This window comes from Petromyzon marinus, chromosome 31 (genome assembly GCF_048934315.1).
Source record: "Petromyzon marinus isolate PM22_M1 ecotype Great Lakes invasive population chromosome 31, UKy_Petmar_22M1.pri1.0, whole genome shotgun sequence".
Taxonomy (NCBI): Eukaryota; Metazoa; Chordata; class Hyperoartia; order Petromyzontiformes; family Petromyzontidae; genus Petromyzon; species Petromyzon marinus.
This window is the reverse complement of record NC_133697.1, coordinates 12,240,267-12,260,402: the sequence shown is the minus strand read 5'-3', so window position 1 is coordinate 12,260,402 and position 20,136 is coordinate 12,240,267. Positions and strand designations below refer to the sequence as shown.

At 47.9% G+C, this 20,136-nt stretch overlaps 1 long non-coding RNA gene across 3 annotated transcripts; it reads right to left on the bottom strand.

The window, feature by feature from the left end:
* Positions 1-796: 796 nt before the first annotated feature.
* LOC116947862 (uncharacterized) lies at positions 797-19,664 on the bottom strand. Of its 3 annotated transcripts, none has more exons than XR_012945738.1 (3): positions 19,448-19,664; positions 1,752-1,833; positions 797-941 (listed from the first exon to the last, which is right to left on the bottom strand). It is a non-coding gene; the product is annotated as an uncharacterized LOC116947862 (long non-coding RNA). The 3 variants fall into 3 exon arrangements; XR_012945739.1 differs by having other exon boundaries at positions 797-914; XR_004403730.2 differs by lacking the exon at positions 19,448-19,664 and adding an exon at positions 8,281-8,456.
* Positions 19,665-20,136: the final 472 nt, after the last annotated feature.

Here is a 20,136-nt window from a genome sequence, read left to right as displayed (position 1 = left end):
AAATATACCGTGGGCGCAGGGTCCGTATCGAACCCACGACCTCCTGCATACCAGCTGAGGGAGTTTACATCTTGACACTGCAGTGTGCTCATGGGTTCCATGTACATGGGATACCTGAAATCATGTGGCTGAAGTATTCGGATGGACAACTGTTTTTTGCCCGTTACATTCTGTCATGTTTGTTTGCATTTTTAACCGCACGTAGGTGTGGTGAATGCAGACGTGATGCCTTGCAATATGCATCTGTTTGGTGTTTGAACATGTTAACGCCTGTTTTATTTCAACAAAGGGTAAAACCAAATTCTTATTTTCCACTCCCTGTTTTGGCCTTGTCATAAACTGGGTCGAGAGTTACTATTTGCAATTGTTTGGTGGCGGAGAATTAAAATAACGACTTTTTGGGCTCTGTGGATCATCCACCCGTCAAAACCAAAAAATGCAACAACCGGTATTGTAATTTAACATCAGCGCACATTAAAACCATGGTGTGGTCGTAGGAGAAGATGACAACGATTGTCACATCATGGATCAAGGAAGGAGGCGTTGGAAAAAAAACAGAACGAGTTGAAAAGCGTCTTGTGTGTAACCACCAAAGTGATAATTTTTGAGTTTAAAGATCACATACTTCGTTGCGATAAAAATCTAGATTTAGGACACTGCGTAAATGACACACGATTATAAAAAAATAGATATATACACCGTAGAACACGAGACATTTTAGTCATCTTCTTTACTGTCTCGTGCCGTAAAAGTGACACGCGTTGCGAGATGGCAAAGAACTTCCAACGATGTGGAGTTTTTGTTGTTCTTGTTGTTGTTGTTGAAGTCTGCATTTACGTCGTGACGAATGGCCGGTTGTAAAGCGTCAAGCCCGGTTTTTCCCCCGCATCTTGCCATGCAGCGGGAGCCTCTCACTGCCAGGGGGAAAAAATCTAGAAAAGCTGCGTGGAGAACGCCAAATGACCCGTACGGAAAAAAAAAATATAAACAACGAAATAAGGCGATAAATAAACCTGGGCTTATTGCCGAACAGTGCGTCTCCAACAGACGCTGCCAGCGTAAACACCAAGTTATATCTTGACACGTATGTGTTTCGCGAACAATATCATGACCGGTAATACATTTTTGGGTTCGGCCGCGTAATGATCTGGGGTCAAGTTTGTGTTGTTAAGACCCTCCACCACCCGACATATAATATGACGTATTTTATTTTTTTGTCATTGATTTAACCGTTTTTAGTGTAACCAACAGCAGCATTTACAGTTCTAGCCTCGCAAATTTTTACAGGGGGGGGGGGAAGGTGGAACGATTTACGGGCAGGCTAAAAGTTGAGTCAACATCAGTTGAAGAACTCTCAAGCAAGCTTCATTCGTATTGAATACACAGAAAATAACAAAAGCAATGCATCATCTATACCACAAATACAAAGTTATGGGAAACTGATATCGCGATTATTTTCCATATTGTGAACATTCGGAATGTAATCTTTATTTGAAGCTTTTGTGACTGCAGGAATCCATACTTTGGTTCTTTCGGTAAGTCACGTAGGTAGACTTACCGAAAGAACCAAAGAGTATTTGGAATGTACCTTATTGTAGTGTGCAAATGCGAACGCAGAAAGCCTTCCAAATACAATGCAACGCCAATGACATCCACATACTCGAGCAAACTGCAGCCTGCTGTGTTGGCAGTCTGGTATATTGTCTTAGCACATGGTGAACACTTTTGCTGACCAATGTGCATGTGTTTACCGGTTAGGACTGTGGTGGCATGGCAGTTGTAGTCGATCCGTGAAGCCCAGTGAGGTCAGAGATCCTCTTTTTCAACAAACATCTGGGTAAAAAGTAAACACAGGAAAAGCAGAACGTAAAAAAAAAATACAGAATACAAATACATTTAACGTATGTGCATGTGCTCCATTGTGTGCAGCAGTGAGTAGCACGGGTGATGCATCTTCCAGCTATCTCAGTTAACCCAAAACACCTGGGTCTGTCCCGTGACCCTCTTCCAGCGAGCCTTCCCCATTCACGTAGCCTCACAGTGCACCTAGCCTGGCACAAGTGCTGTGGCGGCATAAACACCACTTAGTGGGGAATGGTGGGTGTGTTCCGTGTGCATGTATCTGTGAGCATGACCAACACATTTTTTGCCTAGACAATGACAGACAGATGCATGGCTTGGAATTCCACTAAGAGACAGAAATAGGAATGTCAATTAGATGATACCGATAGCTTAAACAGACAGTTAACACTATGAATATGACATATTTAAAACAACATAAATTAAAACTGTTAAGAAAAGGAAGTGCTCCTGGGCAGGACACGTTGCTTCGAAAGGTTCGATGGACAATAGTCAAGAATGATCAGGAGCCGAGGAATGGACCACGCAACTGAGAGACCATCCATAGATCACACCGGCCGATGATCGCGTGGATTATCGCATTGCAGACTGGTGAGAGGTGGCGGTGGCTTGAGAAGGCCTTCATCCAACAGTGGATTGACTATGGCTCATGATGACGTCATGTCTGATGGGAGAGGTGACCACATTCACGTAAAAAACAAGGAACCCGCTTTACTGGCAGTGGTTTAAGTGGAATGTGTCAGGCTGACCTTTACCATTTAATACACAGTAATATAGATGTAAATTCTCAAACCAACGTAATAAGCTGCCAACACCACGATACAGCCACTCACTAAATGCCCTTGCTTGCCCACCTCATTAGGCGTGCAAGCAATGCTACCACGAAAGGACAGCTTTATTATTGGCCATACCTCAATGTCTAATTGGCCCACATTATAATGTGCCAGACGGATTGGCCAACGCTTGTAATCCAGCAGCATTGGGCGGATTATTGTATGTGTGTGTGTACGCTGAACTTGGTTCGGCACCATACGTAGCCGACCGTGCTCATCAGACGTGCCGGGGATTACACAGATGCGCAGCCATCATGTTCGTGGGACACACAGCGAATAATAAAATACTTCCCCTTTTTCTATCCAGGAGAGCATCGCTGAGACTTTTTTTTTGGTTTCAGAACGGTCTTGCATTTTTTTGGGGCGTCTGGTCATGCTGCTGCACCACTTGCAGGGCAATGACATCGTCTGCGAGTGAGTGTGTGTCTGATAACAAAAAAAGGGCTACGGGAAATCTGGACGGTTTTCCTGCATACAAGTGGGGTATCTCCAGGCACTTTGATGTCCTCACGCTGCACAATAAAAAAAATATTCAAGAAACTGGCAAAAACATCACTAAGGGAGGTGAATTTTTTTTAAATCGTAGTGAACAGAAAAAAAAATATCCTTGACACTGATAACGCATATTCTTGGGTCTTTCGGTAAAGTCACGTAGAAACGTTCATAGAAAATAACAAAAAAAACGCGACTTGTCGATCGCAACACGAGCAATCGTCATCATCATGACGATTGCTCGTGTTGCGATTGAAACGTCGCAGGTATCGTTTGTTATTTATTGTTGTTTTCTTTGAACCTATCCACGTGACTTTACCAAAAGACCCAAGAATATGAATGCCTGCAGTCACGAAAGCTTTAAGTCACTGATAACACACTTCCTTTCTACGAGTGAAGAATTATAAGTGGGCCCCATGCTCAAACGAGCTGGGAAAGTGGTCATCTCTGTTGGCAGCCTTGAGCCGGTGGTGAATATGCAATGCTTTCTGTCGGGTGCCACAGGACAATCAACTCTTCACCTCCCACGATGTGCTGCTCACATGTATTGATCGTGAATGGACAAGAAGGTGAGTTAGCCCATGAGCAGAATTATAAATTGCGACCTTTGAAATTGTCGAGTCAAGAGCCGTCCCAGGCCCTGACCCAGCACGACACCAAAGCGTACAGGGCAATGAGTGACGTGTGAAGGTGGGGGGGGGGGGGGGGACGGTACAGCCCTGCAATGGCTTTGCGCGTGACACTGCTGGCAGATGAGACGCCGCGAAAAGAGGGAGCTCTGTAGAGCTCCTTTCGTGGGGGGGGGAGGGGTCATTTGCCTACTCTTCCACGCTGGATGCACATTTTGGAAGAGGTGGGTGTACCCAAATTTCACCCCCACCACACGCGACACGTCGATCAACTGACTGTGGTGTTTAAGATGACACTGCTGGGTGTGTTTAAGGTGACACTGCTGGGTGTGTTTAAGATGACACTGCTGGGTGTGTTTAAGGTGACACTGCTGGGTGTGTTAAGGTGACACTGCTGGGTGTGTCTAAGATAACACTGCTGGGTGTGTTTAAGATGACACTGCTGGGTGTGTTTAAGGTGACACTGCTGGGTGTGTTTAAGATGACACTGCTGGGTGTGTTTAAGGTGACACTGGTGGGTGTGTTTAAGATGACACTGCTGGGTGTGTTTAAGATGACACTGCTGGGTGTGTTTAAGGTGACACTGCTGGGTGTGTTTAAGGTGACACTGCTGGGTGTGTTTAAGGTGACACTGCTGGGTGTATTTAAGGTGACACTGCTGGGTGTGTTTAAGATGACACTGCTGGGTGTGTTTAAGGTGACACTGCTGGGTGTGTTTAAGGTGACACTGCTGGGTGTGTCTAAGATGACACTGCTGAGTGTGTCTAAGATGACACTGCTGGGTGTGTTTAAGGTGACACTGCTGGGTGTGTTTAAGGTGACACTTCTGGGTGTGTTTAAGATGACACTGCTGGGTGTGTCTAAGATGACAGTGCTGAGTGTGTCTAAGATGACACTGCTGGGTGTGTTTAAGGTGACACTGCTGGGTGTGTTTAAGATGACACTGCTGAGTGTGTCTAAGATGACACTGCTGGGTGTGTTTAAGGTGACACTGCTGGGTGTGTTTAAGGTGACACTGCTGGGTCTGTTTAAGGTGACACTGCTGGGTGTGTTTAAGGTGACACTGCTGGGTGTGTTTAAGATGACAATGCTGGGTGTGTTTAAGGTGACACTGCTGGGTGTGTTTAAGGTGACACTGCTGGGTGTTTTTAAGATGACACTGCTGGGTGTGTTTAAGGTGACACTGCTGGGTGTGTTTAAGATGACACTGCTGAGTGTGTCTAAGATGACACTGCTGGGTGTGTTTAAGATGACACTGCTGGGTGTGTCTAAGATGACACTGCTGGGTGTGTTTAAGGTGACACTGCTGGGTGTGTTTAAGATGACACTGCTGGGTGTGTTAAGATGACACTGCTGGGTGTGTTTAAGGTGACACTGCTGGGTGTGTTTAAGATGACACTGCTGGGTGTGTCTAAGATGACACTGCTGGGTGTGTTTAAGATGACACTGCTGGGTGTGTTTAAGGTGACACTGCTGGGTGTGTTTAAGATGACACTTCTGGGTGTGTTTAAGGTGACACTGCTGGGTGTGTTTAAGATGACACTGCTGGGTGTGTCTAAGATGACACTGCTGGGTGTGTTTAAGGTGACACTGCTGGGTGTGTTTAAGGTGACACTGCTGGGTGTGTTTAAGGTGACACTGCTGGGTGTGTCTAAGGTGACACTGCTGGGTGTGTTTAAGATGACACTGCTGGGTGTGTTTAAGGTGACACTGCTGGGTGTGTTTAAGGTGACACTGCTGGGTGTGTTTAAGGTGACACTGCTGGGTGTGTTTAAGGTGACACTGCTGGGTGTGTTTAAGATGACACTGCTGGGTGTGTTTAAGGTGACACTGCTGGGTATGTCTAAGGTGACACTGCTGGGTGTGTTTAAGATGACACTGCTGGGTGTGTTTAAGATGACACTGCTGGGTGTGTTTAAGGTGACACTGCTGGGTGTGTTTAAGGTGACACTGCTGGGTGTGTTTAAGGTGACACTGCTGGGTGTGTTTAAGATGACACTGCTGGGTGTGTTTAAGATGACACTGCTGGGTGTGTTTAAGATGACACTGCTGGGTGTGTCTAAGATGACACTGCTGGGTGTGTTTAAGATGACACTGCTGGGTGTGTTTAAGATGACACTGCTGGGTCTGTTTAAGATGACACTGCTGGGTGTGTTTAAGGTGACACTGCTGGGTGTGTTTAAGATGACACTGCTGGGTGTGTTTAAGATGACACTGCTGGGTGTGTTTAAGATGACACTGCTGGGTCTGTTTAAGATGACACTGCTGGGTGTGTTTAAGATGACACTGCTGGGTGTGTTTAAGATGACACCGCTGGGTGTGTTTAAGATGACACTGCTGGGTGTGTTTAAGGTGACACTGCTGGGTGTGTTTAAGGTGACACTGCTGAGTGTGTCTAAGATGACACTGCTGGGTGTGTTTAAGGTGACACTGCTGGGTGTGTTTAAGATGACACCGCTGGGTGTGTTTAAGATGACACTGCTGGGTGTGTTTAAGATGACACTGCTGGGTGTGTCTAAGATGACACTGCTGGGTGTGTTTAAGGTGACACTGCTGGGTGTGTTTAAGGTGACACTGCTGGGTGTGTTTAAGATGACACTGCTGGGTGTGTTTAAGGTGACACTGCTGGGTGTGTTTAAGATGACACTGCTGGGTGTGTTTAAGGTGACACTGCTGGGTGTGTTTAAGGTGACACTGCTGGGTGTGTTTAAGGTGACACTGCTGGGTGTGTTTAAGGTGACACTGCTGGGTGTGTTTAAGATGACACTGCTGGGTGTGTTTAAGATGACACTGCTGGGTGTGTTTAAGGTGACACTGCTGGGTGTGTTTAAGATGACACTGCTGGGTGTGTTTAAGGTGACACTGCTGGGTCTGTTTAAGATGACACTGCTGGGTGTGTTTAAGGTGACACTGCTGGGTGTGTTTAAGATGACACTGCTGGGTGTGTTTAAGGTGACACTGCTGGGTGTGTTTAAGATGACACTGCTGGGTGTGTTTAATGTGACACTGCTGGGTGTGTTTAAGGTGACACTGCTGGGTGTGTTTAAGAAATGTGCCCCGTGGTGTCAACTTGCCGCTCCGGGAGATTGAATCGAACCATCGACCCTGGTTTGCAAGTCCAGTGAGTTGAGCCTTACACCACGGCAGGAGCCAACGATAGTGTAAATATTGCGACTCTTTTTCGTTCATGGCGAACTCAGGAGAGTGAGAATGTGGTAACAGGTGAAAATCCAACGCATCCCCTTGTTTGGCTTTGCGTTGCTTGTCATCTGTCCAGGCCCGGTCATACAAATCGTTCAAATTTGTTGTGAAAACGGATGACCTGCAAAGCTCGATAGGAAGATTTAGCCGCGTAATAGGTCGACAAGGGGGCAGAAATATGGTTCTAATGTTCAACTGCTTTCCAGTGACGGGCACACACCGTATTTATAATTCAAAAGTCACCTACGTCAATGTCTTAACCTGTGCAATTGACTTCACGCTGAACCCTACACATTTCACGATGCTGGCGCTGCCGAATCTAACCTTTCCGATCTACGATTGCAAATAGCTGCCTCTAAATTAGGGGTCAGTGGGTGACTTAAAGGTGCTGCAAGTTACCTTTAAGTGAAAGGTTTTCTGGTTTAGACACTGAACGGGAACTCTGATGTCCATTGATGGGGGGTATTATTTTTATCTTGCCTGCCTGAACACTAATTTGCCATGGGTTTTTTTTTTTTTCCCGCACGCTCAAATTGTGCTTTATCGAAGCTGGTGGCGCCGAGTCTGAGCTGAAAATTCCATAAGACTGCGACGGGCGCAAGTTCGACAATAGGACAACTATGGTGGATTTTCTGACAAAAACAGTAGCTTGTTTTATTGATCCGGAGGGATGATGGACTCGGTCGGCCCCCTAACCTGGATATGAACTAGCCATCTCCCAATTGCAAATTTCAGCCACAATGCCACCCAACTTGATTTTTGTTCATCGTTATTATTGTCATCATAAACGCGTTTTTTTTTAATCGAGGCGACCTGAATGTGTTAGCGAGGTGGAGCGGTGGCGCAATGATTAGCACGCTGCACTATGAACTTACTAATATTAGGTTCACTTCGCGTCAGTACTCGGATGGCGAAGTCAGTGCCAATCACTCCCAATCACATTCATCAGGACCTCAATAAGTTCCCTCTTCATCGCTTGAAGTCAGGCAAAGCATTTTAGGACCCATGCACTTAACCTTACACAATGCGAGTTCAAAGCCCGACGAGGCATGGAGAGCTGAATGGCGTTCAAAATAACTCAATAAACAAACGCTCTGTGAAGCACCCAACGCAGATGATATCTGGTCTTGATCTTCCACGAAGCTCGTGGTCCACCCTAAAACCGCATCCACTGCACAGACTGTTGCAGACGCGGATGCCTGATGCACAAATTGAAAAGGAACCAACTCTCGATGCGTGTGCGACTCTAGTTATCCAGAACAAACCTGCACAACACGCGACGTCACGATGGCCCAACGCACAAACACGAAAGAAGTCACCACAGCGACGCCACTCCGCTGCTCTCGACGCGGTCGCCGTGCTTGGCCACCTGAATGTGAAATTGTCGTCGTCGTTCCTGCATCGACATCAGCAGCCGTATGGAAGAAGAAGAAGAAGAAGACTCCTACCACCCCCCCCCTCTCCCCACAGCTGACTTCAACAACCCACGCTGATCAACGTGGTACAACTCGGTTCGATCAAGCAACGCCCCATGACCAGCATGACAATAGGAGGGAGGGAAAGGGGGGGGGGTGTCTTCCAGTTGGGCTGACAAACATCCCGCGGAACGATTATCGCAGGATTTGGACGCGTTACCAAAAAAATAATAATCGGCCCGCTCGATTTCCACGGCTCTCATGTGCGGCCCATTGCACAAGAAGGCCCCTCCGGGCGGCACGCGTCACAGATGAACCGCGAGGAGGCACGGGGACTCTCGCTTCGACAGATGGGCACCGGGGCCTGCTGCGCGATTCGGGTGGGATTCGGTCTCGTCACCCCGTGACAACCTGCGCTGGAAACCCCTTTGAAGCGCTTCTGGGGGGTGGCGGTGGTGGAGGAAGGAGGAGGAAGGGCCAAGAGGAGGGAGAGCAGGAGGACGAGGAGAAAGGGCGTGGAGGATGGGGAGGACGAGGCGGAGAATGACGGGGAAGGGGAGGACGAGGAGGGGGAGGACGAGGAGGGGGAGGACGAGGAAGGGGAAGGACGAGGAGGGGGAGGACGAGGAGGGGGAGGACGAGGAGAGGGAGGACGAGGAAGGTGAGGACGAGGAGGGGGAGGACGAGGAGAGGAAGGACGAGGAGGGGGAGGACGAGGAGGGGGAGGACGAGGAAGGTGAGGACGAGGAGGGGGAGGACGAGGAGGGGATGGACGAGGAGGGGGAGGACGAGGAGGGGGAGAAAGAGGAAGGGGAGGAAGAGGAGGGGGAGGACGAGGAGGGGGAGGACGAGGAGAGGAAGGACGAGGAGGGGGAGGACGAGGAGGGGGAGGACGAGGAAGGTGAGGACGAGGAGGGGGAGGACGAGGAGGGGATGGACGAGGAGGGGGAGGACGAGGAGGGGGAGAAAGAGGAAGGGGAGGAAGAGGAGGGGGAGGACGAGGAGGGGGAGGACGAGGAGGGGGAGGAAGAGGAGGGGGAGGAAGAGGAGGGGGAGGACGAGGAGGGGGAGGACGAGGAGGGGGAGGAAGAGGAGGGGGAGGAAGAGGAGGGGGAGGACGAGGAGGGGGAGGACGAGGAGGGGGAGGAAGAGGAGGGGGAGGAAGAGGAGGGGGAGGAAGAGGAGGGGGAGGACGAGGAGGGGGAGGAAGAGGAGAGGAAGGAAGAGGAGGGGGAGGAAGAGGAGGGAGAGGACGAGGAGGGGGAGGAAGAGGAGGGGGAGGACGAGGAGGGAGAGGAGGGGGAGGACGAGGAGGGGGAGGAAGAGGAGGACGAGGAGGGGGAGGAAGAGAAGGGGGAGGAAGAGGAGGGGGAGGACGAGGAGGGGGAGGGAGAGGAGGGGGAGGACGAGGAGGGGGAGGAAGAGGAGAGGAAGGAAGAGGAGGGGGAGGAAGAGGAGGGGGAGGACGAGGAGGGTGAGGACGAGGAGGGGGAGGACGAGGAGGGGGAGGACGAGGAGGGGGAGGAAGAGGAGGGGGAGGACGAGGAGGTGGAGGAAGAGGAGAGGAAGGAAGAGGAGGGGGAGGAAGAGAAGGGAGAGGACGAGGAGGGGGAGGAAGAGGAGGGGGAGGACGAGGAGGGGGAGGGAGAGGAGGGGGAGGACGAGGAGGGGGAGGAAGAGGAGGACGAGGAGGGGGAGGAAGAGAAGGGGGAGGAAGAGGAGGGGGAGGACGAGGAGGGGGAGGGAGAGGACGGGGAGGAAGAGGAAGGGGAGGAAGAGGAGGGGGAGGAAGAGGAGGGGGAGGACGAGGAGGGGGAGGACGAGGAGGGGGAGGACGAGGAGGGGGAGGGAGAGGAAGGGGAGGAAGAGGAAGGGGAGGACGAGGCGGGAAGGACGAGGAGGGGGAGGACGAGGAGGGGGAGGACGAAGAGGGGGAGGGAGAGGAGGGGGAGGACGAGGAGGGAGAGGAAGAGGAGGTGGAGGACGAGGAGGGGAAGGACGAGGAGGGGGAGGACGAGGAGGGGGAGGACGAGGAGGGGAAGGACGAGGAGGGGGAGGACGAGGAGGGGGAGGACGAGGAGGGGGAGGACGAGGAGGGGGAGGGAGAGGAAGGCGCGTGTGCGTGCATACGCGTGTGAGCGGCGAGATTTTCGCAGGGATTCCGTAAAGAGGGCTGCGCTGCTCGCAGGTTTAATCCCCTCTTAAGTGATACTGAGCAAGCTGCCGACGCTAAATCCCACCATCCCGCCCCCAAAGCCTAAGCTGCCCGCTGTGTCCTGACGTGAATGCGATGACTTGTAAGTAGGGGGTTAGCATTAACCCTGTGCACACAAAGTCGAGCGCGGGTGTGTATGCGAAAGAAATTTACCGGTGCCACTATTTGTGTTCTGTTTTTATATTTTTTCTCTCTCTCTCTCTCCACCAGCGTTCAGTGTGTACGTGATGTGCGGAGACACTGCGGCAGAATGCACGCAAACAGAAGCGCGCTCACATTGCTCTGTCTGCACATTGAAATCCCCCAAAAATCGATTTCTATAGTTCGTCGGACTATTGGCTTTCCAGTCCAATATAACCCGGCAGCGTTTATTCAAGGAAGAAAACTCTGGATCGGTTCTCGACCTTCTAGGTCCCATCAGTAGCTCAATTCGTGGCTTGTAATTAGCACCCTGAACTACGATCTGGATTACTACCTAAGTTTGACTCCTTGCCATACCGAACAACAGTGGAGCATGATATTGGAAACATGTCCAGGGCCTCCCACCATACAGCATGTCTTAAATGAGTACCTGGTGTGTAGTGTGTGAAACGTCAGAATTGGGGAGACATTATGCTGCTGGGCATGGTGCTGGCCACAGCACCGCATCATATTAAATGCTGGTCTAAATAGGTGCTTATGAACAGCCCTTGCCCGCTATGGTCTCTGCCTTAGCACGAGCAATCTTCGTGTGTGTGTGTTTATTTGGACGTCTTGTTAGTGCACGTGTGCGTGCGTGCGTGCAGGAGCCACCCTCCAGCGACTATGGGAGACGGGAGGCACGGACAGCGGTGACAATGGGCAAAGCGCCCGTGTGGCTAAAACACAGCAAGTTGACACAGCAAGGAGTGGCCTCTCCCCCTTGGTTGCATCTGCCAGTCATCTCAGTTGACCCCCAGGCGCACGGCTCCTCTCCTATACCACGCTGCCGGTGAAGACACTCACAATTCACGTGTCCTCAAAGTGTACCTGGGCATGGCGAAAGGACGCGGCGGCGATATCGAAGGCGCTTGAGCGGCGAAAGGCAGCCGGCGTCGACGTTACGCACGTGTGGTTCGAGTCATTGTGACCGAAGGCATGGCCAGTTGCCACAGTGTGTCGCGCGGTTGCAACATGTTCTAGGCCACGTGAACTGCACGGTCGGCGACGTACGGTGCGAAAGGAGTTCGGCACACATCATAACACCCAACAAAAGTCAGCTTCAGATGCCCATCGTCAATTGTATTTTTGCACGCTTGGGTAACGGTGCACAAATTGGTAGCATTGTAAGGCCACCGGGCTATTTAACCTCCAGAACCACCGCCGGGCAACTTTTACGCATGCGCGCACAGATGCGTGCCAGCACGCTCAGTATGACCTCGCTTGAAGAGGCAGAAACTCAAGCGATGCTTGCGGCCTCACAGCAACAACAAAAAACAACAACTAAAGCTACACAGCCACCAAGTTTTTGGTTCCTTGCAGCGGGGACACACTTATGTCAAATGGGCTAACGCTAAGCCTTAACTAATGAATTGCTACTCTGTAATCCACCCTTGAGGTGGCTCTGTTTTCCGGCACTGCCGTGAGGCCTGTTTATTTACCCCCCAGGACGAATCTTTAGGGCCCCGAAGCTTTAAGAGGGTCTTTAAAAATCACACGAGCCCATTTTGAATCACTCCGCTGGAGTGCTATGAACATAACCTCCTCACTTCTTTTGGAAAAGTCAGCCTCCGCTAACGTGACAAAACTAAAGAAATCGACAAGCGTTCTATATCTCTGCATATAAGAAAACCCGTATATGTGTTGGTCCATCGGCTTATTAGCTTTTCTGACTTACGTTAACCACCATGATTTGTGTAAACACACAAACGCTAGTTAGCTTTCACCTTCTGGGTCTCATGAGTAGGCAGGCATGTACAAACAAAAAAACACACCTGCTGGTTTGCCAGGTAACATTGGCAAGAGCACTCCCTCTAAACAATGTGCTGTTCGTGCAAAAACAAAATACGGAATTATTGAAAATACATGTTTTTATCCATGTCATTCATTACTCAGAATGTTCAACCCAGACTGCGATGAGGTGGTGCTTTAGTACTACACTATCGGTTATTATTTAAAAAAAACCTGATAAATATTTAGTTTCCAAGCAATGAAAGTGAACTACTTTCTGATATTCTCAAGCCTGCGTTGTAGGAAACAATCACGCGAACTCACAGCTCCTTTGTCTATCTTCTGCAGGATGAAGGCTTCCTCACGTCCGTGTTGGTCAAGGGGATTGTTTGACCGCATAATCACCACACTGGTGGGTGAAGGCGCGTGGACGCAGTGTCGGTTCACATATCACGCGCCACTGATGATAGTCATGGCTGGGAATCGAACTCAGGTCTCCGGTATCACAGGGCAATGCACTAACCACTAAACCACCGCTCCCGCACACACAAAGACAAAGATCCCCCCGGTAGCCTACACTGTTAGCGAGCATTTACGAAGGCCGTCAAAGCACACGAGGGGGTAATTGTGGCCAGCACAAAGACAAAGATCTCCCATGTGGCCTTAGCATGCTTTTGGGGGAAGCGCTCTTAGCGAACACCTATGAAGGCTGGCACACACACGCACGCACGTATACACATGCACACACTGTAGAGACTGCTAATGTGTAATATGTATTCAGCTTGGCCGCCTATAGTTAAATGTATTCCAATATGAGTCGATCTGCAATTTGTTGTAACATGCCAGTGGCCATTGCCGCTGCTGCCGCAGCCTAGGCACCATTCCCTTTGTGGATTGTGCTGACTTTAACGGATGATCACTAACGACGCTTGCCCAACAGAGATAGGAAGCCTCGCTAAAGTAGGCGCACGCAAACACGTGCACACACACACACAATCGTATTCACAATCGTGCACCGAGACAAATCTTCATTTAAAAAAAGTAAAAATTCCCACCTCCCAGTAAACCTCTGCTCACCGAACACAAACATTGCCAAGCATTAAAAACAACTCTGATTTAACATTACAATTTAATCTACGACACATTAGAATGGGGCTATGAACACAATTCATATCAAAAATGCAATTATATGAAAATCATATAAACCATGGTCTGTGGTGCAATATGGAAGCAAACAATGAATCATGTTTTTATGGTTATTGTACAATGCACAGTGAGGTTTAATCACTGCACCAACTTTGCCAAGATTTGTCAATTGCATTTTTCAGGCCCTAAGCTCCATCAATCAAATGAGCGCCGGCTCGGATTGGGTACCATCATGAGCTGAGAAAATGAGCCCTTAACGAGCATTGTAATGAATTGGCTCACACACTGTTGTTGTTTTTTGTGTAAATTAAAATTTTAAGAAATGCAACCAAATCTTTCAAAGGAAGTTTGCACAGCCGTTTTAAAGAAAAGTCTGATGTCGGTCAATCAACCTGAAATTAATGTAGCGCCCTTCACAATACAATAATCGCGCTTCACATGTAAACATAACGTTACATCGTTAAACATTTGAGATTCGCAAAATAGTAAAAAGTATGTATAGCAGAGATGATAAAATCTAATGTCTGATGGAACTTTAAACAGCTGTTGGGCCAGGAAAGTCGGAAAATTCAGGAGGGGTAAATAAATGGTGCAACAGGGGTAAATAAATGGTGCAACACACACACAAATTGCACAGTCAAAAACTAATAGGAGAATAAATATATAAACCTGTTCACATTAACTAATTCGCATTCAAAGTCCTAATATATATCGAGAGAGAAGTGTTACATTTTTGAATTGTGGCCTTTGCTGGATTTATTTCAGGAATGTTGACGCCAATTTCAGCAGACTGACCTACCACAACACCTCCCAACCTAAATGCGGACTCTCAAATATTTTTTTCTTGAATGTTCCTTTTAAAATGTCAAATGGCTCCTGACGGCTAAAGTCAGAGCGGCAAAGTTCAATTGCCGCGGATGAGACGGTTAATATTCATCACAAATTGCTACCATGGCGATATCATTGTTACGTGTGCGCTATTTATAGGTCAGTGGTGGTGGCTTTAGTGGTTTAGGTGCTCGGCTTTGTGGTCAGGGTCACCGGTTCGAATCCGGCCTCAGTCTCCTGGTAATATGCCAGTGGCTGCATTATTAAATAAAAGCACTGGCTGCTAATTTGTGCAGAAATGAATAATTCCGTGGCTTTGCGCGCAGGGGAAGGACACTGCGTGGTGAGGTCAAGGGCATTATCTGTCATTTATCACAGAGGTACAATAATGAAAACGCACCACGATGGCGAGATGTGAACTACCTCGCCTGGGATGCAAGAGGTCGTGGGTTCGATCTCGACCCTGACGCCTGCTGCTGCTGGATATTTGGAGTTTGCGTGTTCTCGCTGCGGTAGTGTGGATTTTTCTCCGGGTCCTCCCGGTTTTTCCTCCACATTTAGAAACGTGATTTTAGATTATTTAGCTGCTTTAAAGGTCCACATGATAAGCCATTTCGTTGAGCTATCATCTGTGGCCAGGTCACTTTTGAAAAACAGCTAAATAGCTCAGTGGGCCTTACCTGGAAGATAAAAAAATGTTTATTTAAAATAGTTAAAATATTAAGAATGTGATCCCTCTGCAATGTGGAATGTGACATTTATGCCGCTGGCTATGAGCACTGCCCAATTACTCGTTTGATCAGTGAGACACCTCAATTTTAACAGAAATTCCAGCTGGGTCGCTGTGTGGCAACAACAGTGCTGAACTCACGATTTAAAGGTTTGCAAGTTCAAACCTAGTCAGGGGGTAAATTGAGCATACCATCCCTCTGAATATAATCTCCGGCAACCTGAGTTGGATTCCCGGCCATGGCTAATAGCAGTGGCGGGTGATATCTGAACTTGTCCCGCATCCCCCGATTCATCAACCCACACTGCCCAAAATGGTGAAGTATGGTCCAACAACGCCATGATGGGCACAGGGTATGGGGGGACTTCAGGAGAGGATTGACAAAAGGGCTGCAATTAATTTTAATATTATATACTGTATATATTTGACGTTGAGTGGCATCGTCAAACAATTGCAGGGCTGAACCCTTATCTTTTAATGGGAAGTTAACAGTCGTAAATCTATTTTACCCAAGGCGTTTCTATTGCTTGTTTTGTACTATTTTATGGAATCTTATTCCTCACTCTGGATGCACTATTTAGCAACATGTTTCTCTAATATTAATGTTCACTTTAGTTAAATATTTAATTCATCATTAAGTAATATATTGTGCATTTTTTTTCAATTTGTTGCCTTTTGTCATTGCTGTATTTATTGTACTTATAATTTTCATGCAACCTCTTGTAAACGTTGTGTTTTAAAATTTACAGGTTTTTTTTTGTTGTTGTTGATGAAACCCAATGCAAGAGCTTCTTAGCTCAGGACAATTCTAAAAAAAAGGTTCAAACTGTTAAACTGTGGAAGGACTGATTCCCCCCCCCCCCCAAAAAAAAAAATTGCAATGTGGATGTTCCACGGCTGTATAATATCCACGATTTAAAATAAGCCCCAACCGCATTGCTCAACTGGGCGGAACTACGCATTCACTTGTCTATACGCTGCAGTCTGCAATGTCATGGTCATTGGGGTGGAAGGGCAATGGGTAGTTGATACGTTCTGAACTTGTGTGGAAGATGAACAGCAGTGCTGTGCTGGCAGAATAAGTTGGAATGGAGGTGAGGCAGAGGTGATGATAGGAAGGGCAACGGGTAGTGGGAGGGGGTGGCAAAATGTGGATATAGCAGACAATGATGGACGTGAAGATAATGGTGTAAATGGAATGGCAGCACGGAAGCTGGGGGGGGGGGGGGGGAGGCGGTTCGGGTGGGGAGAAAGGTGAAAGAAAATTAAGGGCAGAGGGGATTAGAGATGGTGGGGGCACAGAGAAAGACAAAGACTGAGCAGGAGAGATGGACGAGCAGGAGGGTTGTTGAGAGAAATGGAAGGCCGAAAATGTCTCTGCGCCCACCACATCCATTGCGCCGACGTCCACAAATCACCGCTAATAATGGGGGAAACACTTTTATTATTATTATTCTTTTGGCCCCCAGCAAAGAAAAAAGGACAGGAAATTTATGCGGGCTGGGTACTTACGGAGCAATGGTTCGGCAAGGAAGTGCCAAGCTGTCAAGCAAACGCAATCAATTATGGAAATGAAGCGAGTGCTGCATTTAGTCAATTCCCCGCAGGAATTGGGGTGAGCGAATCAACTGTCCTACAGCAGGTATCGGAGCACGCATTTTGCTCGTATTGTTTGTGTCTGTGCGGGAACTACAGCGTGTCCGATAATGCAATATAATAGTGCGTCTAATCGTGCAATGGGGGAGGATGATGCCGTGGTGTAACGCTGGGAACACTGGACCTCCATCACAGTGTTCGCGGTCCGATAATGCAATATAATAGTGCGTCTAATCGTGCAATGGGGGAGGATGATGCCGTGGTGTAACGCTGGGAACACTGGACCTCCAACACAGAGTTCGCGGGTACGAGTCTATGCCCTGGAGAGAGAGTTGATATAATGGGGAGTTTTCTTAAACCCGCACCCCCACGGCCTCTATCCACCCAGCAGTGGAAGTGGGCACGGCACCGTTAGTCGATGGGTCAGTAGCGTGTGGATGGGGTAAAGTGTGGGCAACGTCCACCCTTTCACGAGTTGTTTAAGGCCGGTGTGGAAGAGTAGGCCAAATACTCATTGGGGGGTTTCGTCAGAGCTCCATCTAGTGGGCGCCCTTCTGTCAGCAGTGGCTTGCAGGGCTGTACCTTTAACCTTTTACATCAACCTATACAATGTGCACATTGTTAACATATCCATTAACCTACAGAGTCAATCTATGTTACTACTCCTAACTACGATACAACTTATTTAGCATTAAAGACAGTTGTTTTGCTAGCTAGCACATTCAAGCTATAATGGCACTAGAGTTAGTTAGCAAGGGCCACTGAATAATTGACCATTTGTTGTGTCACCCGTACTGATGTGCACACACCATAAACTATACTAATTTAAGACTGAGAAGGCCCAGAATAGATCCAAATATGGTAGCAGGTTCCACTTATGTGGTTGGTCACAAAATTCAACCCCAGTTGCCAAGATGCTAGTACATCGCTATCCAGCGTGCGATTACTCCCAGTACCCGTGTTTTCACGTCATGACACAACATTATAACTAGCGCTGTCATGGATTCATTCGGTACAAAATAAATAATCAGACTATATGCCTCCTTTCCATATCTGTAATTCAAGTTTTTTTTTCCACACATCACAGCCATTCAGCCCTTCTGGGAGTGCAATATTTCAGCAGAATTAGTTCAACACAAGCAACTGTTGACCAGCTGATGTTAGTTACCTCAAACTGTTGACATATTTCAGGCTGAGTTGACACACAAAGGTAAATATCCCCCATATAGCCTTTTAACAGACTGTTGGGGCAAGTGCTGTTAGCGAGCACTTATGAAGACCGGAACGGCATACGGGGGGGGGGGAGGGGGGGCGAACACCACGCCCGGCCGCCTTTGTCTCCCCAGTGGCGATGCTTATACACCACACCAGGTTATCGTTTGAGGCTGAGCCGATCTAGGGGTGGCCCAGGCAGGACCGGTTCAAATAATTGTCACTGGCGTTGGCCATGAGCGCGAATCGAATTCGAGTCGCCGGATTTCGTAGCGCAGCGTAGCCCTAACCGATGCACTGCAACTCCCCGCACAAAACCAAAGACACACTCATCCATTCGTTTATTCACATTAAGTCAATGATTTGCTCCGTGGCGGTATTGACCAAAAACTAATTCTCCTGGCTCGGCAAAGAGGCTCCTTACGCCAGATAAATAATACAGTAGCCGATAAATAAGTTCGTCGATTTGCACGAAGCTGCGAAGCCAATTTGCGTGAACCGAAAAGCGCTCCAGAAATCTTGACACGCTTACAATAACCCCGGCACGTCATCGTCTCCATATCGTTACTGCGTCTCGTCGCGTAGCAGATGGCCCGCTTTAGTCACGCGCCACAGCAATAGGAGGCATTAGCGTCACTAAATACATCGAACTCCTGAAAATCGCCTCGATGGAAGCTATACAGCATGATAACCAGCAGTTAGCGAGTGTTAGCCACACCTTTCCATCAGGTATATTGCATATTAAGCACCTGATTGAGGCGTATTTAGACACAGTATTGCATCGTTTTTGGCTGGCAATGGAAAACTATTTTTCACGAGTTACATTCATTACTAGTACTGTATATATTGTTTCTGAAGCAGCATGTGCAGCCCATCATCTTTCCAGGGCTGATAAAAAGAAGTACAACCTTGTGGAAAGCAAACAATGCTTGTCCTGTTAGATTTACAGCACGTACTGTATCGGGCTCCTGGCTTGGGAATGTAGAATTTCCACTCTAGGCTCAGGGCCACCAGTTAGAAATGAGCAGTGGCCCATGGTTGCTTGAGCCAAGAGACGCATTGTCACAAACTATGAAAATATATTTATTTTCTATCCAGATTCAAAGCTTGCAGCAAAAAATACAAAACCAAGGGTACCTTTAATTGCAATAATTTGGGTTTATTTAGCGTCTTAATACTGGAAGCATCTTTCGGCGCTCCACAGGAACAACTGTGTATGCCAAATAATTTGGAAGAAACAGCAAATGTCGCAGAGCTACTGGCGACAATGACGGAGCACGTAACACACGTGAGAACAGAAGAAGAAAGTTAAATTAAAATAGGGTTAAGATTGGATCAAATGTTACAGGTACAGCTACATGAACCACTTCAATTAACTATACCTTTTGTTATCTTGAGGAAGCTTCCCCAGAGACATCTGTAAGGGCATCTGTGTAAAAAAAAACCTGCTAATTTTCTTAACATGTGTCTATTCCCCCCCCATGTTGTAACTTGTTAGTCTTAATTTGTTTTAAACTCTCTCTTTGCTGTGACTGCAGAGTTTCTCTTTCTTTGGCTTTCCAGCCTCGACTAGTTGAACCACAATATGTTGAGCAAAGAATTCTGGGGGGGGGGGGAGGAAATCTGGGTGGTGCTTTTTTTAATGAGCCATGGGACCGACATGCTTCACCATCCAATAACATAACCACATTTTGCAATGTGGCCGTAGATAAATTTCACAGCTGCACACACTTTGCGTATTTTTATTTTTACAAGGCTGCATACAATTAAAAAATATATATTAAAAAATACGCACGTAAAACAAATTAAAATGCAGAAAGTAGGTTTCATTTACCGTGTGCGTTTCAATTTAAAATAGGTTTTATGATGCAATTGGCAATACCATCATGAAACCAAACGTGTCTGCCAATATGACGCTGAGATTCAGTTTGACACATAGGCTTTCGCGACCAATGTTATTCGTAATGAAGGCTTTTTGGGTTAGATCGCGTAAAAATAGATGTGTCGTTAACCCGCCACCACCTGACACAGCCAATTCTGGCAAGATCGCCCCATTATGCTGGATCGAATC